The sequence below is a fragment of the Podarcis vaucheri genome, assembly GCF_965113315.1.
Source record: "Podarcis vaucheri genome assembly, chromosome: 11".
In the NCBI taxonomy this organism is placed as follows: domain Eukaryota; kingdom Metazoa; phylum Chordata; class Lepidosauria; order Squamata; family Lacertidae; genus Podarcis; species Podarcis vaucheri.
In genome coordinates, this window is record NC_138749.1 from 28,011,206 (window position 1) to 28,032,190 (window position 20,985).

General features: G+C 43.4%; 1 protein-coding gene across 1 annotated transcript in view; it reads left to right on the forward strand.

The window, feature by feature from the left end:
- The first annotated feature begins 18,724 nt into the window (after nucleotides 1-18,724).
- PIK3R1 (phosphoinositide-3-kinase regulatory subunit 1) overlaps nucleotides 18,725-20,985 on the forward strand; it is a 63,651-nt gene continuing 61,390 nt past the window's right edge. Inside the window, exon 1 of the mRNA XM_082191912.1 lies at nucleotides 18,725-18,905. The gene's annotated coding sequence lies outside the window, so the exon portion shown is untranslated. The remainder of the gene's footprint in view (nucleotides 18,906-20,985) is intronic.

Here is a 20,985-nt window from a genome sequence, read left to right on the forward strand (position 1 = left end):
GCTGTGCCAAGTTTGCAGCTGACCAACTGGCCCATATTCTGAGAGGGTTCATTTTCAAAACTCTCTTTCTTACAAATAAGCTGACAACACTGGAAGATGCTTTGATTTTGTCAAGATAGAGTAGAGAGTTGGGTCAGATTCCCCCTGAAGTCAAGAATGAAAGACAGACCCTTCTGAGCTAGGCAAACATTTTAATGTTCGCTTTATTGCCACGGCCACCTGTGTGAAATACTTTTGTCGAGAGACTTCCTCAGGAGATGACTAAACCTTATTCCATATGGCGCTGGTCTCTGGCAACTCAGATTGGAAGAAACAGTGTGATTTAGGTGCCCTGGATTTACCGTCCCAGAGCCCAAACTATTTATAAATATGAAGTCAGAAGTGTCTGTCTTGAGTAACTCAGTCAGATGTGGTGAAGGACCAATTTCTTTAACCTACCTGCATGGCCAATTTTACGTCCAGCAGCTTTTTGAATTTTATGACCCACAACTGCAAAGTAGCCATAATAGCAGAGATGGGTAGTTCAATTCTACTTTGTACTTGTGAAAACTTTAGTTTGCACCAATTTTTATCCAAGTGATTTTGTTTGTGGAAAATGCCAATGGAAGAAAACAGGCAGTTGCCTCATAGGTTTGAAATGGCTCAAGAAGAGAGCAGCCAAGCAGTTAGATTCTAGATTCTACACTGTAACTTTATGTTCTTATAATATCCTCATAGCGGGACGCAGGTGGCGCCTAGGACTTGCCGATCGCATGGTTGGCGGTTCGAATCCCCGCGGCGGAGTGAGCTCCCGTCGTTCGGTCCCAGCTCCTGCCCACCTAGCAGTTCGAAAGCAGTCTTAAGTGCAAGTAGATAAATAGGTACCGCTTTATAGCGGGAAGGTAAACGGCGTTTCCGTGTGCTGCTCTGGTGCCAGTTCACCGGAGCAGCTTCATCATGCTGGCCACATGACCCGGAAGTGTCTGCGGACAGCGCTGGCTCCCGGCCTCTAGAGTGAGATAAGCGCACAACCCTAGAGTCTGTCAAGACTGGCCCGTACGGACAGGGGTACCTTTACCTTTACCTTTTTTAATATCCTCATATTGTGGACCAAGGTTTTTGAATTTGGGCTAGCTCCATAATCTCTGTACAAACAAAACTAAGATACATTGGATTTGGTATGATTTTGCAGTTAATGTGCTGCTGTGGAATCTTTTCTACCTATTCTGGGAGTAGACAACATGTTGCCTTCCAGATTCTGTGAGCCACAACTTCCATCTTTGCTGAATCTTAGAAAGATGAAAAACACTAAATTAAAATATCCAACATGAAGTATAAGGAATGCTTTAAACGCTCTGTTTCTTAAGCAGTGAGATATTTAATGCAACCAGTGCTATCTCACAGTACTGGGGGGGGGGGACTGCAATATTTAACCTTGCCATTTTCACGACAATTGGACAACAGCACTTATTTAGGGAAGTGTGCCACAGCACATGTGCAGAATGCCATTTTCTCTCCTTCTCTCTTAAACAAAATATATTATTTTCTGCACATCTAAGGACAGGGAAAGAACTGTTGAAAAATTCCAAGCATTCATGTATTGGTTTAATGGGTGCCTTAAATAACCTACACTTAATATCTGAGTTTACTGAATAGATATGATGTCCAGATGAAATGATACATTATGAAGGGGGCATTTCAGGGTTTGACTGACAACATCTTCTTTCCCAGGAGCTATGAAATGAAATTAAAGTGTTTTTCTAACTCAAGATTTTGAACAAACTATGTATGAAAAGTTTTTATACAGTGCTTTTCATGCAACCCTCTCAAAGCAGTTTAGATGAAAATGAACATTATATAATAAAGCAGAAGGGGTGGGGAGCAAGCTTCAATGAGAAAAAAACGTTTCAAAAAGCCAAGTGTTTTCTCCCCTCAGGGCAAGATGATTCTTGAGTAGCCCTGCGGTGGCTATTGAAGGCAGGAACCTACTGAAGGCTTTGCCGTGAGGCAAGAGAAAGAAGACAGAACAGTTTGGTGAGCTGCCTGCTGTCTAGCCCCTGGTGCTCCTGCCCTCAACTGCCTCCTCAGGGCTAGCCAGGAACCATTTTGCACCGGAGGGGCAAGACAAGACTTAGATTTTAAAAAGTGTTTTCCCCCTTTCTCCAGGGAACACACTGGCATCAGGACTGAACTGTACATATCCTTTTCTGCCATCGTCTCCTTTCCTTTCTCGGTAGGGGTGCAGTGAATAACCTGGCCTGGATAAAGGCTGGAATAGGGTATTACAGAAGTTTTGAATTTGGGTTTGCTTTTTGTTTTCTGTACTTCTGTAACGAGAATGAGAGATTTAGTGACGATTGTCTTTCTTGTTTGAAGTTCCATTGCTGTAGCCATCCTGACACAGGATTGCTTATAAGAGAAAGAAGCAGAAAAAGAAGTTCCGCTCTCTTTAACATGAGATAACTTCGAAAAGACAAAGTTTAAGGTAAACACTTATTTGTAGATTATACAAACATAAAAAATATTTTAAATTCCCCCACCCCGTTAGATCGATATGAATAATGCACTCTTACATTCTCCTTACAGGCGAAATGCCTATTAAAAGCAAGCAGGCGCATGAATTGGCCAGACCAGACGCATTTCAGCAGGAAATGGCTTTTCACAGTGGCCAAACATTCATAATCTAACTTAAATATATATATAAATAATGGTGACCTCAGATAGGGGCGGGACTCTTTAAATAAAGAAGATGTTATACAATCTTATTACTCACTCATCGGCTTTGGTATAAAAACTTAGTACAGTGGTACTTCAGGTTACATACGCTTCAGGTTACATACGCTTCAGGTTACTGACTCCGCTAACCCAGAAATAGTGCTTCAGGTTAAGAACTTTGCTTCAGGATGAGAACAGAATTCATGCTCCGGAGGCGTGGCGGCAGCAGGAGGCCCCATTAGCTAAAGTGGTGCTTCAGGTTAAGAACAGTTTCAGATTAAATACAGACCTCCGGAACGAATTAAGTACTTAACCTGAGGTACCACTGTACAGCGGTACCTCGGTTTTCGAACGTCTCCATTTTTGAACTTTTCAATTTTCAAATGCCGTAAACCTGGAAGTAAATGCTTCGGTTTTCGAACAAGCCTCGGAAGTCAAACATGTCATGCAGCTTCCATACTGAGTTTTCCGTATTGAGGCTTCCATATTGAGTTTTCGGTTTTCGAACGTTTCAAACTCGAACGGTCTTCAGGAACGGATTACGTTCGAAATCCGTGGTACCACTATAACTAGAATAGATATAACACTTGTTCAAATGCAATACGGCATATAAGGGGAACCCAACTCATCCATGGGGCACCCAAATGATATTTGGTTGCACTCTACCCTGGCCGCATTTAGGGGAAAACTTTTAGATTGGTCCAGGCTTTTCTGATAATTTTGCTGGTTGTTTCATTTCTGTATCTGTATTTGATGTGACGTTTTAAAGATATTTGATTGCTGTTTATAATTGTGATATTTTGCATTGTGTTGTTAGCTGCTCTGAGCTCCCACTCTGAGGAATTGTGGAGCATATTTCCAGGGAAATAGATAAATAAATATTTTGTGTTGTGTGTGTTTTTTAAAATGTAAATGTGTGTTGGTTTTCAGTTTGATTTCTGCTTAAAGAAGAGATCTACGAAACGCTAAACGTGCTCACTCTCATCATCTAGCCCTCATATAATAAAGGGTTTCACTTTACCTAGGTTGTCTTGCTCGTATTTAATATGGTAATTGATATTGGACACCTGCCTAGTCTCATCATAGCTTTCTCTTTCTCATGCACCTGTCTCGTTTGGCCAAAACATGACATGAGAACAGAAAGAGAATGCAGGACATAAAAGTTCAAACCTTTCTGTGAAGCTAACACAAGGATGACAAAATCTGTGAATGGGGGAGTTGGGGTTTTTTATTTCTGAGGAAGATGTGTTTTATGGATCTGAAGTTAGATCTTCTCACTTTTATTATATATGAAAATTTACAGCCCGCCTTCCTAGTGCCTATGGCACAGGACTCATGACATTTAAAAACAACTCAATCCACTAGAAAGGGCAATGTTCAATAAAACAGAAAGGTGGTAACAGAAACACAGCTTTAGGTTCTTGTTGCTGCAACAATGCCTGGGCTTCCGACGTGGTTTCATGCCTACTTTGGAAGGGTGGGAGAATAAACCTGACTGGTGGCAGCAAATGTTGATGAAGAAGACCCAAACTACCCAAGGAATGGGGGATCTTTTTTGTGTGTGTGCATTTTAATGAGAAACAACGTAATTCTCACATCTGAACCCAATTTGAGAACCAAAATAGAAGCATCCTTCAAAATTCACACTTTCCCCCAACCAAACATTGCACACAGAAATGCACGTATTAGGGAAAGTGTGCCCAAAAATGCATACATTATTTAAAATGACATACATTTATGGAAAAATGCTTGCAAAAATATGCATATTAGTCAAAGCTGCATATTAAAATGTATATATTAGGAGTTAATGTGTCTGTGATTATATAATGAAAACATTTTGAGGTGGGGGGAATGGTAGAAGAAATTCACATTAAAATGCTGGTAAATTTTCACAAAGACCAGATCTGGAAAAGCTCAGGGGAAGAGTCTTAAGCCACAGCCAGTGTTTTAATGTATGCATCTGGTGACTGTTTCACTTTTGTGCTCTACATATTATTTAACTGTGCTGGTTCTGAGTTTTTATGTGCTCTCTTAAGTTTAGCATGATTTTATCATAGTATTATTTTATTCTCCTTTGTGTGATGCCTGGAGAAGTGATTTTATGGGGCATCTCATAAATACAAATCAATAAAATAAAATTATTTTAATCCAATAAAATGCTGCCTCTTCCAGTTGCTCTGAAACAAGGCAGAAAGAAAGGGGAAATGCTTTCAAGAGCTAGGAAAAACAGGAGGGAAGGAACTCTGATGGGATCAAAGGATAGGAGGCAGTCTGTGAATGCTCAGTGACATACAGCTATAGCGGCTGCAATTTTTGAAAGCGATTTTGGTGAACTTAGCTACATCCAAACTACAATTCATAGCTTTATCTATCCCTTAGGGACATTTCCTAGAACATATATCTTGAGTAGAAGCCTCCTGGTGCATATTTTGCTCTGGGAGGCTTAATTTAAGGATGCACTTCCAGAGTTAACAGTGAATACATTACTTCTTGTAAATACAGTGGTACCTCGGGTTACATACGCTTCAGGTTACGTACGCTTCAGGTTACAGACTCCACTAATACCTCGGGTTAAGAACTTTGCTTCAGGATGAGAACAGAAATCGGGCAGCGGCAGCGCAGCAGCAGCAGGAGGCCTCATTAGCTAAAGTGGTGCTTCAGGTTAAGAACAGTTTCAGGTTAAGAACGGACCTCCGGAACGAATTAAGTATGTAACCAGAGGTACCACTGTAAGCTACCATAGCTGCTAGAGAGCCATGAAAATTTGTGTCCTGGGCTTTTCAGACTACTCATGTACTACCTGAAACCAAAGGGATGCATTGGTTGCCAGATGTTTTTTCCCCAGCTCTCCTACCCCACTAATTTGGCTTATTAGTGCAGGGAGCTTAGCGCCCTTCCAGTTATCAACTGCAGGTAGGAACAGAGGACACATGGAAATCTGTGAATTGAGATGAATTTGCAGAGCTGAAACATCACTTTTCTGAAATGGCCCATCTCTGTTTTAGAAAGCCACTTCTTGGGAAGAAGACCCAACTCTGCAGAAGTAACATCTCTCTTCCTCGGTTATTTTTATCGTAGGGCTCACAGGCTGAGGACTTGCTCAATACACATTTGTTGGCCACTTCAGAATGTCTGAGTCTTTCTGAGATAAAACATGCCTGCGGCCAATATGTTCTCATAAAAGATTAACATTCCGTTCTTTATCAATAATCACAAATTAGTCATTCCTTTTCACACTCTTGTACTTTGGAATCAGAACAACATAAATTATTAACTGTTCTCATACTCCATCATACAAATGCAAGTGTTTTCGGTAATTGCTAAAATATGAGCCTCACTTGGGCTCAAATATCTTCTGGTGCATTTGTGCCAAAAGTGAATTTCAGTCATCAAAAATGGGGAAGAAGTTTCTCATGACAAACTAGGAATTGAAGTGTATTAAACAGCTGACTGCTTCCTTACACATTACCAATAACTATTCGCAGATATTGAAAAAGTCATCAATTGTTGAACAGCATGGCAACCCAGCATGGCTGAGGAAAGCTGCAGCCATCAAGACAAATGTGTTATCTAAAATACTGTTAGCAACCGACATCTACAAATCAGTACATTGATTCTGGATAAATGGCAGAAATGCATAATTTGATTTGCTTAGCAAAATATACCACCAAATAGTTCAGCAATGACTGTGTGTAACAAGAAAGGAAGGGTAAAGCATCCCAATATTAGAAGATATTATCAGGCTGTTAAATTAACCTCATCAAATGAACGATTTAATGAGGAAGATCAAACAGGCCGAACTGGAAATATTAACACTTAAATTAGTGGACCATGTTTGGTTCCAGCAAAGATGAACGTTAAGAAAGCTAAACCAGTTGTCAGCCTTGACCAGGGCCAGGGCCAGATTTGGGGGGCCTTGAGTGTGGTGTTGACCCCCTCCCCACACCACCCCCAACCAGGGAAGGGCCCAGCCTTGCTTATGGTGACTGCAGCTGACCACATGTGAGGCCTTGGCAGCAGTACCATTCATTGCTGTCTGCTGGGCATACTTCAGCAGTGGGCAGGTTGCATTGATTGTGAATAGGAGCTAAGAACTACCCAGACTATCAATTTATGAAAGCATCATATTTAATAGATTTGTGGGCTGGAGGCATTATATTTTGGGTGACTTAAAATGGCAGGCAGTCACTGCAGATAGGAGCTGAGTTTGACTCCCGTTGAAAATTGGCAGCACCACCTACTGCTGAAAGGCATCCATGGACCGAGTGGGGAAGCTGGTGATTGGCAGCATGACTGGGTCAAGCTGGGAAAGGGCTTTTCGAAGCTCCTGGGCTCTGAGTCAATTCCTGGCCTGGCCAATTGCTGTGGCTGGGCCTGGTAACCAAAGTTGACAAAGCCTTCTATGACATCAGAACAGCCAAGCCTATGGCAACCAGAGAAACTGTGATGCTGTTGCTTACACCCCACCCCACAGATCAGCCAATCAATGCTAAACAGTATTAGGCCTGTTCAGAAATAAACCCTCACCAACAAATGCCTTGGGCAACCACCACAACAGCATATCTGGCGACAATGTGAAAAAGGAGCCTGTGTACGCATGGAGGACACCGTCACATGAGTTGGGACATCTGTATGTGCATAGGCTCCTTTTCACACAAACATTGAATGCAGGACACAGGGACAAATGTAGCCAGTGAGTGTGTCAGTGTTGGAGGGATATATCTTGTAGGTACAGCAAGCATGGTCTGTTACCTCCTCAACACATTAGGACATTAATAGTGGAACTATCAAAACGATATTGCACTATTTTGTAACACCACTCATTAGTATAACATCTCATTTAGAGGAGGGAAGAGTTTGTGTCTAAGTGTGTATCTGTGTCTGTGTGTCTGTTTGTGTTGTTTGTTCACAGACTCTCTTGAAATGGCCATTTCTGATGTGGTATAAACAACTGTGAACTTGACTTGGATGCTTATAGAGAAAGCCAACGGGATAGGATTCTTCTGAACTAGAAGTTAATAACATTCTTTGCCAACTGAACAATTTTCAGCTTCATTCTTGGCAGAAGTCGCACCACAGACAAATGGATCAGACATTTTTGTAGAAGCTGTGGATGCTGAGTGCTCCTCTGAGAAGAAACACAATGGGGATTTTCACATGGGAATTGGGCCAGATGGCTTTCCCTGGACCTTCATTTTCAAATAATTCCACTTCTGCCGCCTAAGTGGGTGAAGGAGATGGAAAAATAAAAACCATCATTGTGAAAAAGAAAACATCTCACAGTATCCAGTGCTTGAGAGAAAGTTCATGTCGTAATTTTTCAGGAGGTGAACTGTAGGCATGTGTCCACATTTTGACTTCCAGCTCTGTGAACCTATATTCCATATTGCTGGAGCCTTATTTATTTAGCATTGTGTTACTTAGTTTTGCTTAGCAGTTCCTATGAGCAAAACCCGCATTTGCTGTTGTGATGTAAATATGGGGATGGGGACTCATCGTATGACCAAATCGACAGGTAGGAGGATGAACAAAACGCTCCCCATATGCAGCATGTTTTCCCTGGTGTGTTTGCTTCCTCTATTCTTCTGCCTCTCACCACAGAAAACAACACCATTGGATTTACTGCTGGATTCACAGTCCAGTTGGCTGGTAGGCTGAGGGAGAGTAAGTGAAAAAGGAGGGGGAGGAGGAAGGATTGGAATAGAAGGATCTGTGGTCTTAAATGCAACCCCAACTCCCATATTTGACTTATTAGATAAACATGGAGATGGGGGAGTTGTGTTTGTGCCATGAGATCTAATTCAGTTCTAAGCCTGCGGACCATTAACTTGTTCATCATGTAAAGCATCAGGAGAGAACTTCTATGCCTGATTTCCTCAAACCTGGTCCAATATTCTAACCACAATACCACACTGTATCTCAGATCATATATGTTTCCATATATGCCATTTCTCTTATTGTCCGACACTTTTCTTCTCCCTTGTTGTATAAAGCAGTGCTTTAGAAGAGGTAGCTATTCTTTGGTCCTACAGATGTTGATTGACTCCCCTCAGTACCAGCCAAGCATGGCTGATGGTCAAGGGTTATGTGAGTTAGAACAGAAAGATGGAAGGTACCACAAGGGTCTAATCCAACCCCCTGCATGCAGGAATCTTTTGCCCAACATGGTGCTCAGACCCACAACCCTGAGATTAAGAGTCTTGTGCTCTGCCAACTGAGAGTTGTAGCCCAACAACATCAGGTTCCCCATTCCTGCTTTAAAAAATGGAAATAAGCAACACGGATTTAGCCTTTAAGTCCTAGTTTGGTAGCAATGTTATGCCATATGCTGAAGAAGCACCTTTTTACCTGGCCTTAGACATGTGTGAGATGTATTTTTAGGACCCACTTCCTTCTTTTAATTGCAGGTTGTTCAGTCTGATTTTAATAGGGTATTTTTCTATTGTTATAAACCACCCTGGGACCTTATGGTGAAAGGTGAATAAGAAATTTAAATAATAATAATACAAAAATAATGAAGTGGGAAAATTCTTTATTCCAGACTAGTGAACTTTTGCTGACAAGCATGCGGAGTTCAGTTTCTGTGTCAGTAGCAAAGCATGGTATCAAAGGTAAAGGGCTGAATTTCTGCCTTATCTTTGAAGGTCCATACTTTTCCTTATTACTTTATTGCAGTTTTTTGTGGTTTGAAAGATAAAAAGTGACTGGTAGGGAGTTGTACCAGCTGCATGCAAGTTTTTTTTTTAAATAAAAAACCCCGAATCAATTGGTTGCTCTGGGCATTACTGATATTATGCAAATGGCAACTGAATTGTGAGGACAGTTTTATCGTTAAATGACAAATTATTTGTGGTTTCTTGTTGCTCTCAGTGTATTGTTTTCATAAAAGATTTCTCCATCATGCTTCATTACACAGCATATTCAACAATTCCCCCGCACACTGCTTATATAATACTCGACATTTTCAAAGATTCTGTTTAGAGTGGAAGAAAATGCCCAAATATACTAGGAAAATGCAGGTGAATCCTATGCATATTTTCTCTGAAGCAGGGACTGGGGAGGACTTTGATTCTGTTCACATTTGAAGGCAAACCTACATAACTTGTGCTTTCCGAAACAACATGGGTAACATAGCCAACCTCCAAGATTCGCACTTCTTCCAATTTTGCAATGCAATTCTCTTCACCAAAATGAAAGTCTCTGGCCCTTCTGGAAAGAAAGCTATAAAGCATAATGTGCTATTTCTAATCAGTTTCTGTTAAATGAGCCAGCCTGGCTGCTCCCACCTGTTTTAACCAATGGGTGAAGTCAGAGCTGTGATTGATAAGCGAGTTGTTTCGATTCCAGGCAATAGGAATCCCTGAGGTCCTAACAGGTTTGGATTTATAATGGTGCAGATGGAATACTTGCACCAGGGCCCATGCCAGCAGAGACCCCAAACTCTTCAGCTTTCATTTTAAAAAGTAAGTCTCTGGGCCTTCTAGATACAAAGTTATGAAGCATTGTGTTATGTACCGATGTTCTCACCCTGGGCCAGCAGGGGGATACTGTAGATAGTTATGCAAATGAAGGATCGAAAGTGACGTTCAGTGATTGGATAGTTTGTATGCAAATGAAGGATCGAAAAGTGACGTTCTGTGATTGGATAGTTTTAGAAAGTTGCAACAGTTGCAATTGTTCTGGAGCTCTATATAAGCAGGCTGACTGAGCTCCTCAGTTAGTTCTGTTCCAGCTTACAAATAAAGAGCTGCTTTGGAAGAATCGCTGTGTCGTCTGATATGTTCGCCCACAACGTAACACATTGTATGCAGAAAGCTTTCTAAGATGTAGTTTGCCAACCCAATGCAAGCAGAAGAATGAGTTTAATGCTTTTTCTGGCTCTGCAGCACTTGCTGAAGTTGGTCGGGTGACCTGCCAGCGGCAGCTCCCTCATCAGAAGTGTTGTACGGTGTCGTTTGAAGTTCCCCTCATCTGTAGAGACACTCTGTTAATCCCACTGGTTCAGAATAAAAAGACTACACAGAGTATTGTAACTGTGTGGCTTGGTATCTTTCTACCATAGGTAGCCTCCAGGTGAGAGGAGACCCGTAGAAGTGCTGTAATACCACACTGTATGAGTTAAAATATTCCCTTTTCAGTTTTCAAATTCTGTTAAACATTAGCATCAAATGGCTTGGGTTGTTCGTCTTTAGAGAGAGTGACATACAGTTTTATCGCTGATTGTCAAAAAGATTGTGTTGCTTGCCTCAAACTTTACAGATAAGGCAAACTGTGCACCAAAATAAACCTTAAAAGATTTTGAAATAGAAAAACGATATCTAGAAAATGACGGATATACAAATGATACAGTAATCTTGTTAATCTGACATCTACTAAATCAATCGGCATTTATGAAATAGCTCCCATCCTTCTACTATTGCCACTGTATTAATGTCTGGCAGTTATCATGACAGTTATTACCAGTTCTTCCTCATATTTCATTGCAATATATTTTCCCTCAAACATTTGCTGCCCACATACACGTGTTTCCTGTCTGCAGATTGTATCTGTGCCAAATGAGCACTCTGGTGATTTACATTTGAAGGCGATTCTTCCATTTTAAAATTAGTCGAAGCAAAAATAGAAAACATTGTTTTGTCGCTTTTTCATTCGTCAAGTGAGATGGTACCATCATACAGGTGTTTTGCTGGGAACTTTTTTGACGCTTAATCAATGCCACTAATACATTAGTGATGCCCAGGCATGGTCAATGCACTCGATTCTAATGTTACTCCCCAAACCAGCAGCCCGACAAATTAGGAAGAGGGCAACAGAACTGATAACCAGACTGTAGCTTGATTTTCTTTTTGGGAAAAGAAAGCCAGTGAACAAAATGGCAGCCAGCCAGATGATTAAGGTGGTTGTCATCATTTTTTAAAAAGATGATGCTACAAATTTGCATAAAGTTTGCAAGTTGCATTGCTTTGTATGTGTAGATGCACATTTATAAACGATTACTAAGATTTAAATAGAAACACAATGCATATTTACTATAGTGCAGAAGGCTGTGACCTGGTGAATTGTGTGCCCACTCAGTTTGCTGTCTAGGTGCAACTGTTGATAGGCCATTTGAAGGCTCCTATGCTAACCTTCATGTCATTCTTCTCTTGAAGATAGACTTGAACCAGTTGGACTTGAACCAGGAAACCCTTCAGAGAGAGGACACCTTCAAATAGAGGACTGTCTTCTGTAACACAGGACACATGACCACAATGCAGATGTCAGCTAGCTCTGGGTCACTGAGAAGATTAGTGTCACAGTTTTTCCAAGGCATACATGCCATTCACAAATCCAAGCACTTGAGCTGTGATAAGTAGAACCACATAAGAGTCTTAGAAAATGCCCTGGAGGTCATTAACTGGCAGAGGTGGATTTAAGGTTCTGTTGCAGTGGGCGCCAAGCAGAATAAAAGGCAAGAGGTGTGGGGGCACATGCCAAATTTTGACCTTGCACAGGGTGCCACTGGAATCTGAAGGACCAAAACCCACCCCTGTAACCGGGAGGGTTATGGAGCAGCAGTCTATGTAACAAACTGACCTGAAGAGGGGAAGCCTTCCTTCCTAATGTGGAATGCCTGGGGATAGACTTTAGCATGCATTCTAACAGACGGTAGCCCTTGTAGGTTATTACAAACCATGGAGTGGTAGGAAGACCAGATATCAACCTCAGAGAATTCCTACGTTGTACATTCTTGTTCATCTGTAGTTGCTAGCAAAGGGGGACATCAACCTTTCCAATCAGCATGGATAATTTTCAAGACGCTCACAAAAATAACTTTTAGCATGCCGCCATCTGGACCTTCCCTTTGACCTTTAGCTATGGAATAAGTTCTGACTTTAGTCTGTAGCAGAACCATTACTATATAGGTTTTAACTCTCTGGATACTATTGGGGGATGAGCCAAATTTTACACATTCCCTAATTATGCGGCACAGAGCGAAATGGCAATTCAATATCAAAATGTCACAGGAAATTTCCCTGAGAAAAAATAGAATAGTTGACCATGTTCATGCACCATCTGTCACATGGTGCTGTGGTCTAAACCACTGAGCCTCTTGGGCTTGCTGATCAGAAGGTCGGCGGTTCAAATCCCTGCAATGGGGTGAGTTCCTGTTGCTCTGTCCCAGCTCCTGCCAACCTAGCAGTTCAAAAAGCACACCAGTGCAAGTAGATAAATAGGTACCGCTGAGACAGGAAGGTAAACGGCATTTCCATGCGCTATGGCACTCGTCACGGTCCTCCATGCGCCAGTAGTGGTTTAGTCATGCTGGCCACATGACCTGGAGAGCTGTCTGTGGACAAACACCAGCTCCCTTGACCTGAAAGAGAGATGAGCATTGCCTTTGATTGGACTTTACCGTCCAGGGGTCCTTTACCTTACCTTTTACCTAGTGAAAACTAGCCCTATTAAATTGGTACCAGTACAGGGTGATTCTGTGACCAACTTTAGCCCTCTGATCTGCCCCATAACAGAAGAAATAAACACAACATAAAGGGCACTGTGACTTCTAAAGGGAGTTCTGTTAGTATAAATTTTATGGTTCCTTTAATGGATTATCTGTAGATGCTTATAAAAGTGCTGCTTATGTCACAGATATTCTCCAAATGGTAGACAATTGTCTCCATGACTGGGAAGCGCATAGTACAATAATTATCTATGGGATAATATGGTTCATGTTTTACTGTGGCTTTGTTAGCGGTGAAAGCCTTACTCATATTTTAGAAACAGTAGGATCTGTGTTGTCATACTTTTACAAGGTTGAGAAATAAACACAGATGTCACAATTACAGATAATGTCGCACATTTTACTATGTGCTTGCAAATAAAGTTTCAGATATCTAATTATCAGTGTGGAAAATGCTAAGGAATGGTGAAGTTTGGAGACACTGAGCTTCACTAAAATTTCTGAGTCTCAGGTCGACATCGCAAACCTTTCCTGAGAACCTTGCTTTGTTATTTTCTTTATTACAGGTACCTTACTGCAGAGCTTTCCAAACTTTTCATGTTGGTGGCACACCTTTTAGACATGCATCATTTCGCGACCCAGTAATTCAGCTTTACTAGAAAGCCAGAGGTTAAACCAATCCCTTTCCAGCCCCAGGAGGAGCATGGGGAGCATTCGTGCGACACACCCACACACCAGAGCTGACACACTAATGTGTCGCGACACACAGTTTGGAAAGCTCTGCCTTACTGACTATATTTTTACTGAAAAGGAAGGTCCACCATGACATCATTGTAACATGGCCAGTTACATCAACAAATGCGGAAGTTACTTAATGGTATCTCCAAGGAAGCTTTAAATACCGGTCAATTTTTCTTAAAACCAGTAAATGAATGGTTGTTCTTTTTCCTCTTTCCAAAATGTACTTGAATTCTAAAGGAAAAAAGGTCCCAATTGAACAGCACGATCCTATTCATGTCTACTCAGAAGTATATCCCATTGAGTGCAGTGAGGACTTTGGTCTCCATCTCGCTATTAGTAATTAGAAATAGTATTTCTTCTGACACAATTAGAAGCTGATTCCCTCACATTTGTCCACACACCTCAAACTCTTCCGCATGTCTTTATATTCTTGCTTGATTATTACAAACATTTGTTCCCTGACCTTAATACAGTGGTGTAGCCGTCTTCAGTCTCTACAAAATTCAGTGCTAAATCCATCTTCTTTGATGGCCCCCAAGATAGTTATTAGAACTCACTCTTTTGAACATTTCTATTGATACCCAGTTTCCTTTCACAAAGGCATTAAAAATTCTCAGCCTTGGTTTTAGAACTTTAATCCTGTCTGCCTGAGTATTTCACTCAGCCCTCTGTTACAATAACTATATGCTGATAAGTTATCTGAATGCCCCAGTTTTATACTATGGCCCGAGCTAATATCTGGCTACCCTGAACACCTCCCATCTACTCCAACTTATTTTTAACTGTCCTTATCTTTGCAAGCCTAAACAGCTCATAGTGCAGTTGGATGCTCTTGACAAGTCCAAGCACGTATCTCTCATTTTGAATCTGTTAGTGGGCTAGCTCTCTGACTGCACTGTCACACATTTTAGATTTTGCAGGACAGACCTTTTCAGTGAGGTTTGCTGCACTGACAGTTTTCAGGAAACAACTGCACAACCATGACACATCATTGTCCCATTGCGTCATCATATAAGGGAAATCCAAACACAGCTTATGTAGCTGACATATGAACGTCATAATAATAAAAAATGCCCTTTTATTAAGGAGTCATCTAATTATTTCAAGACATGATACGCATTTTGCAGATTTGTAGCACAGAAGAACCATATCATCTATACAAGTATTATTTCATTTTGCATTGGGTTTTTGTTTGAACTCTCCTTATGCTATCCTTTAAACTAATGATGGGGAGGTGTTTTGAGCCAGTTTGCCAACCACGGCAAGTGTAACTGAACCTACAGTTCTGACATAAGCAATTTATCCAGTTCTTTCAAAGGGGACCTGATCCAAATGGAAAGTTATTTCTTTGAATTTTGTATATTCCTCCTGCAATTTCACCGACACTGCAACTTCTTTTCAGTACACATGGGTGGAATCCACAGCCCACTCAATTGGTGTGTGTGTGTCTTGTTGTTTTGTTTTAAGAAAAACTTCCAGAAGAGGAGGAGATTCTGGTGCTTGGAAAGGATGAGGAAAAAAGTGGAAAGGAGGCCTAGGAATGTTTCCTCTACAGCAACTTTTGGAGAAAGAGTTTCCACTCAGAAAAATGTTTTAATGGTGTTACCTCTTGTTTTGGAACATTGCATTACAAAGAACTCTGCTATTTACATAGTTTTCCGAGCCACAGGACATTCTGAAATCAGAATTTTCTGATTTGAGCTTGTGTGGTTTTATTTAGTCATCAAGCCATTGAAGTCCACAAAACATTTTTTTAAAAACCCTAGGACTGTCCTTATTTAATCATAGTAGGGCTCCAGTGTTTTTATCAGTTCAAGCTTTCTTAGGAACAGGGATAATAGAGCAACCTGCAGCACTGGAATGTGATGTGTGCATCTACTTCTAAATAAACTTGGCTAAGGTAGAAACAAAACAAAACAATCCAAAATCCAGTTGCATAATAACTTTATTGGAGCCGATAAAATGTTGCAAAAATGTGTGCAAGCTTTGAATAATAATAACAAGTATTCCAGAACTCTTCATCAGGTGAGATGTCGCACAAAGCGGGAGTTGCAGGGTGAGGGTGCTAAACAAGCTGTTTTAAAATTAGGCTGACTTCTGAAGCCTTGGGGTCAGCATTTAGATCAGAGCTGTGGGACCTGAGGCCCTCCAGATGTTGTAGGACTCCAACTCCCATCATCCTGGTTAAAGTAACTTGTTTAAAGTACTGGAAGCAGAGTGTAGGAATAAATGTGGACAGTTCTCCCAATAAAAGAAGTGAAGTCCCCCAAGGATTGACTGGAACATTTGCTTTTTAAATTGTTCATACAGGATTTGGAGTTATGGGTGAGCTGTGAGGTAATTGCGTTTGTTGATGATAACAGAGCTGTAAGAACAAAAACAGATTGCGGGAGGCTCCAGAATGATATCTCCAAACTGGGGGAATGAGCATTAAAATGGCAAATGTGATTCAGTGGAAGCAAGCGTTGTGTCATGCATGTTGGGCTAATAATCCTAACCACATATACAACTCAAGGACTCTGAACTGGAAGCGACTGGCCAAGGAGCAGCTTGATGAAGATATTGACCCAGTGTGCAGCCGCTGTGAAAAAGTCGAATTCCCTGTTAAGGATCATTAGGAAAGGGTTTAAAATAAAACAGCCAATATTATATTGTCACTGAACGAATCTGTGATGTGGCCATGCTTAGAATACGGTGTTCATTTCTGGTTGCCACACCAAAACAATACTGTACAGCTGGAAAAGGCTCAGAAAAGGGGAAGCCAAATGGCCCAGAGGCTGGAGCAACTTCCCTATGAGGCAGAAGTGGTTTGCTGGGTGCAGTGGAACAGCTCTACTGGTTGCCTGGCAGATGGGTTGTTGCTGCTTACAGTGAGGTGAAGGCACGGCAGTGGGGAGGTCATTGCCAGCAGGAGTGCCAAACTGGGGTTTAGACAAATTCACGACAAATAAGGCTAGCAATGGCTGAAGTAACGCAGGCACAATGGCTCTAAATACTCATTGCTGGAGAAAGTGCTGTTGCTGCTCAAGTCCTGCCAGCAAGCTTCCCATAGGCATGTGGTTTGCCAGCATAAGAACAGGGTTCTCTATAGCCTATATGCACCTTTGGTCTGATTCAGCCGGGCTCTTTTCATGGGCTTACCACTGACCAATTCATTTCGGCACCTGAGGCAAAGCACAAAATGGCATCCCCCTGGTAAGAAGAAGTGAGTGAAGATCTAAGAAGGGGAATACACACACACACTCCCGTATAGTTAAAGCTATGGTTTTCCCAGTAGTGATGTATGGAAGTGAGAGCTGGACCATAAAGAAGGCTGATTGCCGAAGAATTGATGCTTTTGAATTATGGTGCTGGAGGAGACTCTTGAGAGTCCCATGGACTGCAAGAAGATCAAACCTCTCCATTCTGAAGGAAATCAGCCCTGAGTGCTCACTGGAAGGACAGATCCTGAAGCTGAGGCTCCAATACTTTGGCCACCTCATGAGAAGAGAAGACTCCCTGGAAAAGACCCTGATGTTGGGAAAGATGGAGGGCACAAGGAGAAGGGGACGACAGAGGACGAGATGGTTGGACAGTGTTCTCGAAGCTACCAGCATGAGCTTGACCAAACTGCGGGAGGGAGTGGAAGACAGGAGTGCCTGGCGTGCTCTGGTCCATGGGGTCAGTAAGAGTCGGACACGGCTAAACAACAACAAAATATCAAATCAAATCAACCTTACCCAATGGTTGAAGTGAGAATCAAGAGCCATTATATGGGTAAAGGGGTCTGCTCTGAATCATGCCAGGTGGGTGTAGAGCCCAAAAGACCCCTATCAGCTGAGAGGCCGCTGTACTGGTGGCATTTGTTGGGGGGGGGGACTTCTGAGGAGGATGCAGATCCAACCTCCAAGGAGTACCCCACAGCCCTTGTTGCTGCAGCAATGATGCATTCCTTGGAAGCAGGAATTGCTGCCCTCCCAGATCCTGCCGCCTGACCCTAATGGGTGGGCTGGCCTTGCCCCTGACCATTGTCCATGCTAGTCAGGGGGTGCCAACTTGAATAAAATATTAGGGGGTGAGGCAGGTAAGCCCTGTCCTGCATAACGGATCACAAGATGTGGCACATGCACACTATTTCCATGCCAATGCCCATCAACTTTGTGGGGGATGGCCCCCTCAAATATTTTATTGGGTGGGCCGAAGGTACTCTCCTATGATGCTGGCTGAAGCTTATGGAAGCCACCTGGAGCCCCCTCACCCTTTTACAGAGGCGTGCAAATGGCAGGTAGTTGTGAAAGGCACAGGAGCCTACCAGAGAAAAAGCTGGCAGCCTTATCAAGGGGCTCGATAGACCAATGAGGGTGCAAAAATCGTGTGATGTGGAGCCTAGAATCCGGTGTGTGGCCAGGCGCCCATTTTGCAGGAAAGGAACGTCTGAGCGGGGGGGGGGGGGGAGGCGCCTGGCTGGTCTACGATCCCCTTGGCGCGCGCTGGGGATTTCCACACCCCCCTAAAATTCCTTTTCCCCCCCCTCCATCTCGTTCGCTGTCATCTCAGCGGGTCAATGGCCGGTTCTTTTCCTCCGGCCCGCCACCCGAACGGAGAGGGGCGGGCTGCAGCAAGAGGAACCTTTTCGGCCCGCGAGGAGGAACCGCCAAGCAGCCCGAGGGGAAGCGGACGGCCGCTGCGGTGGCAGCTGTGGCGGCGGCTAGAGCGAGAGCAAGCTGGAGAGGCTGCCGCCTGGCTGGGCGGGTAGGCGGCGCTTGGGTCCCCCCGGCCTGGCGCGGGTTGGCAGGGGTGAGGGAGCGGAGGCGGGGCGAGAGGCGAGCTGGGAGGGGCGCCAGGCTGCGCTGGGCTCGGGCTGCCTGGCTGGCTGGGGCTGAGGCGAAGGAAGCAGCGCGGCGGCGGCGAGCGAGGGCTGCTGTGGCGGCGGCGGCGAAGCAGCAGCAGCAGCAGCAGGCGCAGACGGAGGCTTGGCGCGCTCGGCTTCTCTCCCTTCGCTGCAGGGCGCGCGGCTGGGGCCCGGGCGGGTGCGTGACAGCCGAAGGTGAGAGCCTTTCCTTCCCGCGTCGCCGTCCCCTCTCCGCCGCCCGCCTCCCTTCCCTGCCTCGCTGCTGCCGGCCTAGCGAGCGTGCGGAGGGGAGTCCGGCGGCGGCGGCGGGTCCAGGACGCCGCTTGGCCGCGCGCTGCAGACATCCTGTTAGGCGGCGCGAGGCCTCTTGCCGCCTGAAGGGGGGCTTCGCTGTCTCTCTCTTGCGCGCGGCTCCTGCTTCTTCCCCTCCCGGTGACAGGCAGGCAAGCAAGCAAGCAAAGCCTTGCATTGCATTGCATTCATTTCCCGTCTCCCCTGCCCAGCTGGCTTGGCTGGAGGAAGTTGAACTGGAGCGGAGCGGCGTCCTTGCAGCAGCGGGACCCGATCCCCGCGCCAGCTGGTATGCTTGCGAAGGAGAGAAAAATGCTTTCTCTGGGAAAGGGCGCTCAGGATTGCAGGAGGTTGCATTTTATAGCAGCCCCGCTCCTCAGCCCCAGACCAGCCTAGGTGCCCTCCACTCTCAAGGTCTGGGAACTGGGAAGGGTGCGAGGAAGGGAGGAATTGCCGGGTTAAATATTTCGTATTCCCTGCCTCGTCTCCCCCTTTTTTGGGTGCTGGTGGCGGCCGACACAGTTGAAGCTGCGCTGAACTGCATGCATTGCGGTTAGGCGAATTCTCAATCGGCTACAGGTCGTTTGAAAAACCCGGAAGGAATAACCCTCTCGCTGACTTTATATTTCAAAATCTGAACACGTTTCCTTTTTCTTTCTTTTTCTGCCTCCCCCGGTGATTTTTATGGACTTTGCACAGCGGCTGTGCTGCGTGAGGAAGTCCACGCTGCTGGCTTATGTGGGGAAGCGAATCAAAAGAGTGCATGGCACTTCTTGGTCTAGACAGTGTGCAATGGCAAGAGTGGAGCACAAGGTGCTAGACTTGGTTGATGCTAAATAAAGCTGGCTAAATATTGACACTAAAATCTCATTCTCTGGATAAGTGAGCAATCCACGGAAGTTAATCTGGAAAATTGCTTCACACCATTTTCCTGATAGGAATTTTAATCATGTATCGGAAGGCTAACCCCCCCTCCCCACCGCACTCCTATAATGTATTCATATTATAAGTACCGGATTTGCATAATGTTGTTCAACATAACTTTGCTCTTTTCTACATGTATTGTCTTTACTATTTTGAAATTTTTAAATTTCTTTTATAAATAAGTAAGCAAACTCTTACTACCCTATCAGGAACACACAGGGAGACTTACTGGTTTTAATTAGATGCGATGTGAAGCAGAGATGCAATTTGTTGAATTCATAGCCCTGATATTATATGAAGCTTGTGCTGCCAAAGCTGCATTTCGGTGAAGTGTAATGAGCTGTTAAGCGAACTTCTTGTGCTATCCTTGAGTGCTGCATTGTGTTTGCTTTGGGATTTACTGGTGGCATTTTAGAAAAATAGTTCTTATTAATGTATTGTGTCTTTCCTGGAAATGGAAAGTGTCTGGCTCTGGAGGAACAAATGGCTGGTTGAAGGATTTGAGTTCAGGAAGGGGAGAGGAAAGTCTTGTGTTTTCTGCTGCCAAATCCTTGCCTCTAAGCATTGGATTAAAATGTGCCCACGCTGAAAAAAGAGGGTATAAGATGCATAGAACCATTTGAATAGGCAGAGAAATTTCTTGCTATTCAAGTGCAAAAGGAATTAAGCAAGGTACTGCATTTTCACATGATGTGTGTTGCTGGGTTATATTTTTATTAATTCATCAACAGAAAAAAATCCAGTGTGTGGTACCCATAGTGTGAAAAATGAAGACACTGGGTTGTATCCAACATAATCTCTACTCAGAGTAGACCCATTGAAATTGATAAACTTGACTAACTTATTTATTAATTTCAATAGGTCTACTGTGCGTAGAACTTATTGGATACAGACCAATTAATTGGATGTGTAAGGGAACAAAAAACAAAATAAAAAACCAACACCCTAGTAAAATCTCTGTGGTGCCGACAGGAGGAGCTATTATAACTTAAGGCTATGACACTCACAGGTGAAATCCTGTGCCTGTCTACTCGGTAGCAAGTTCTGTTGAGTTCATTGA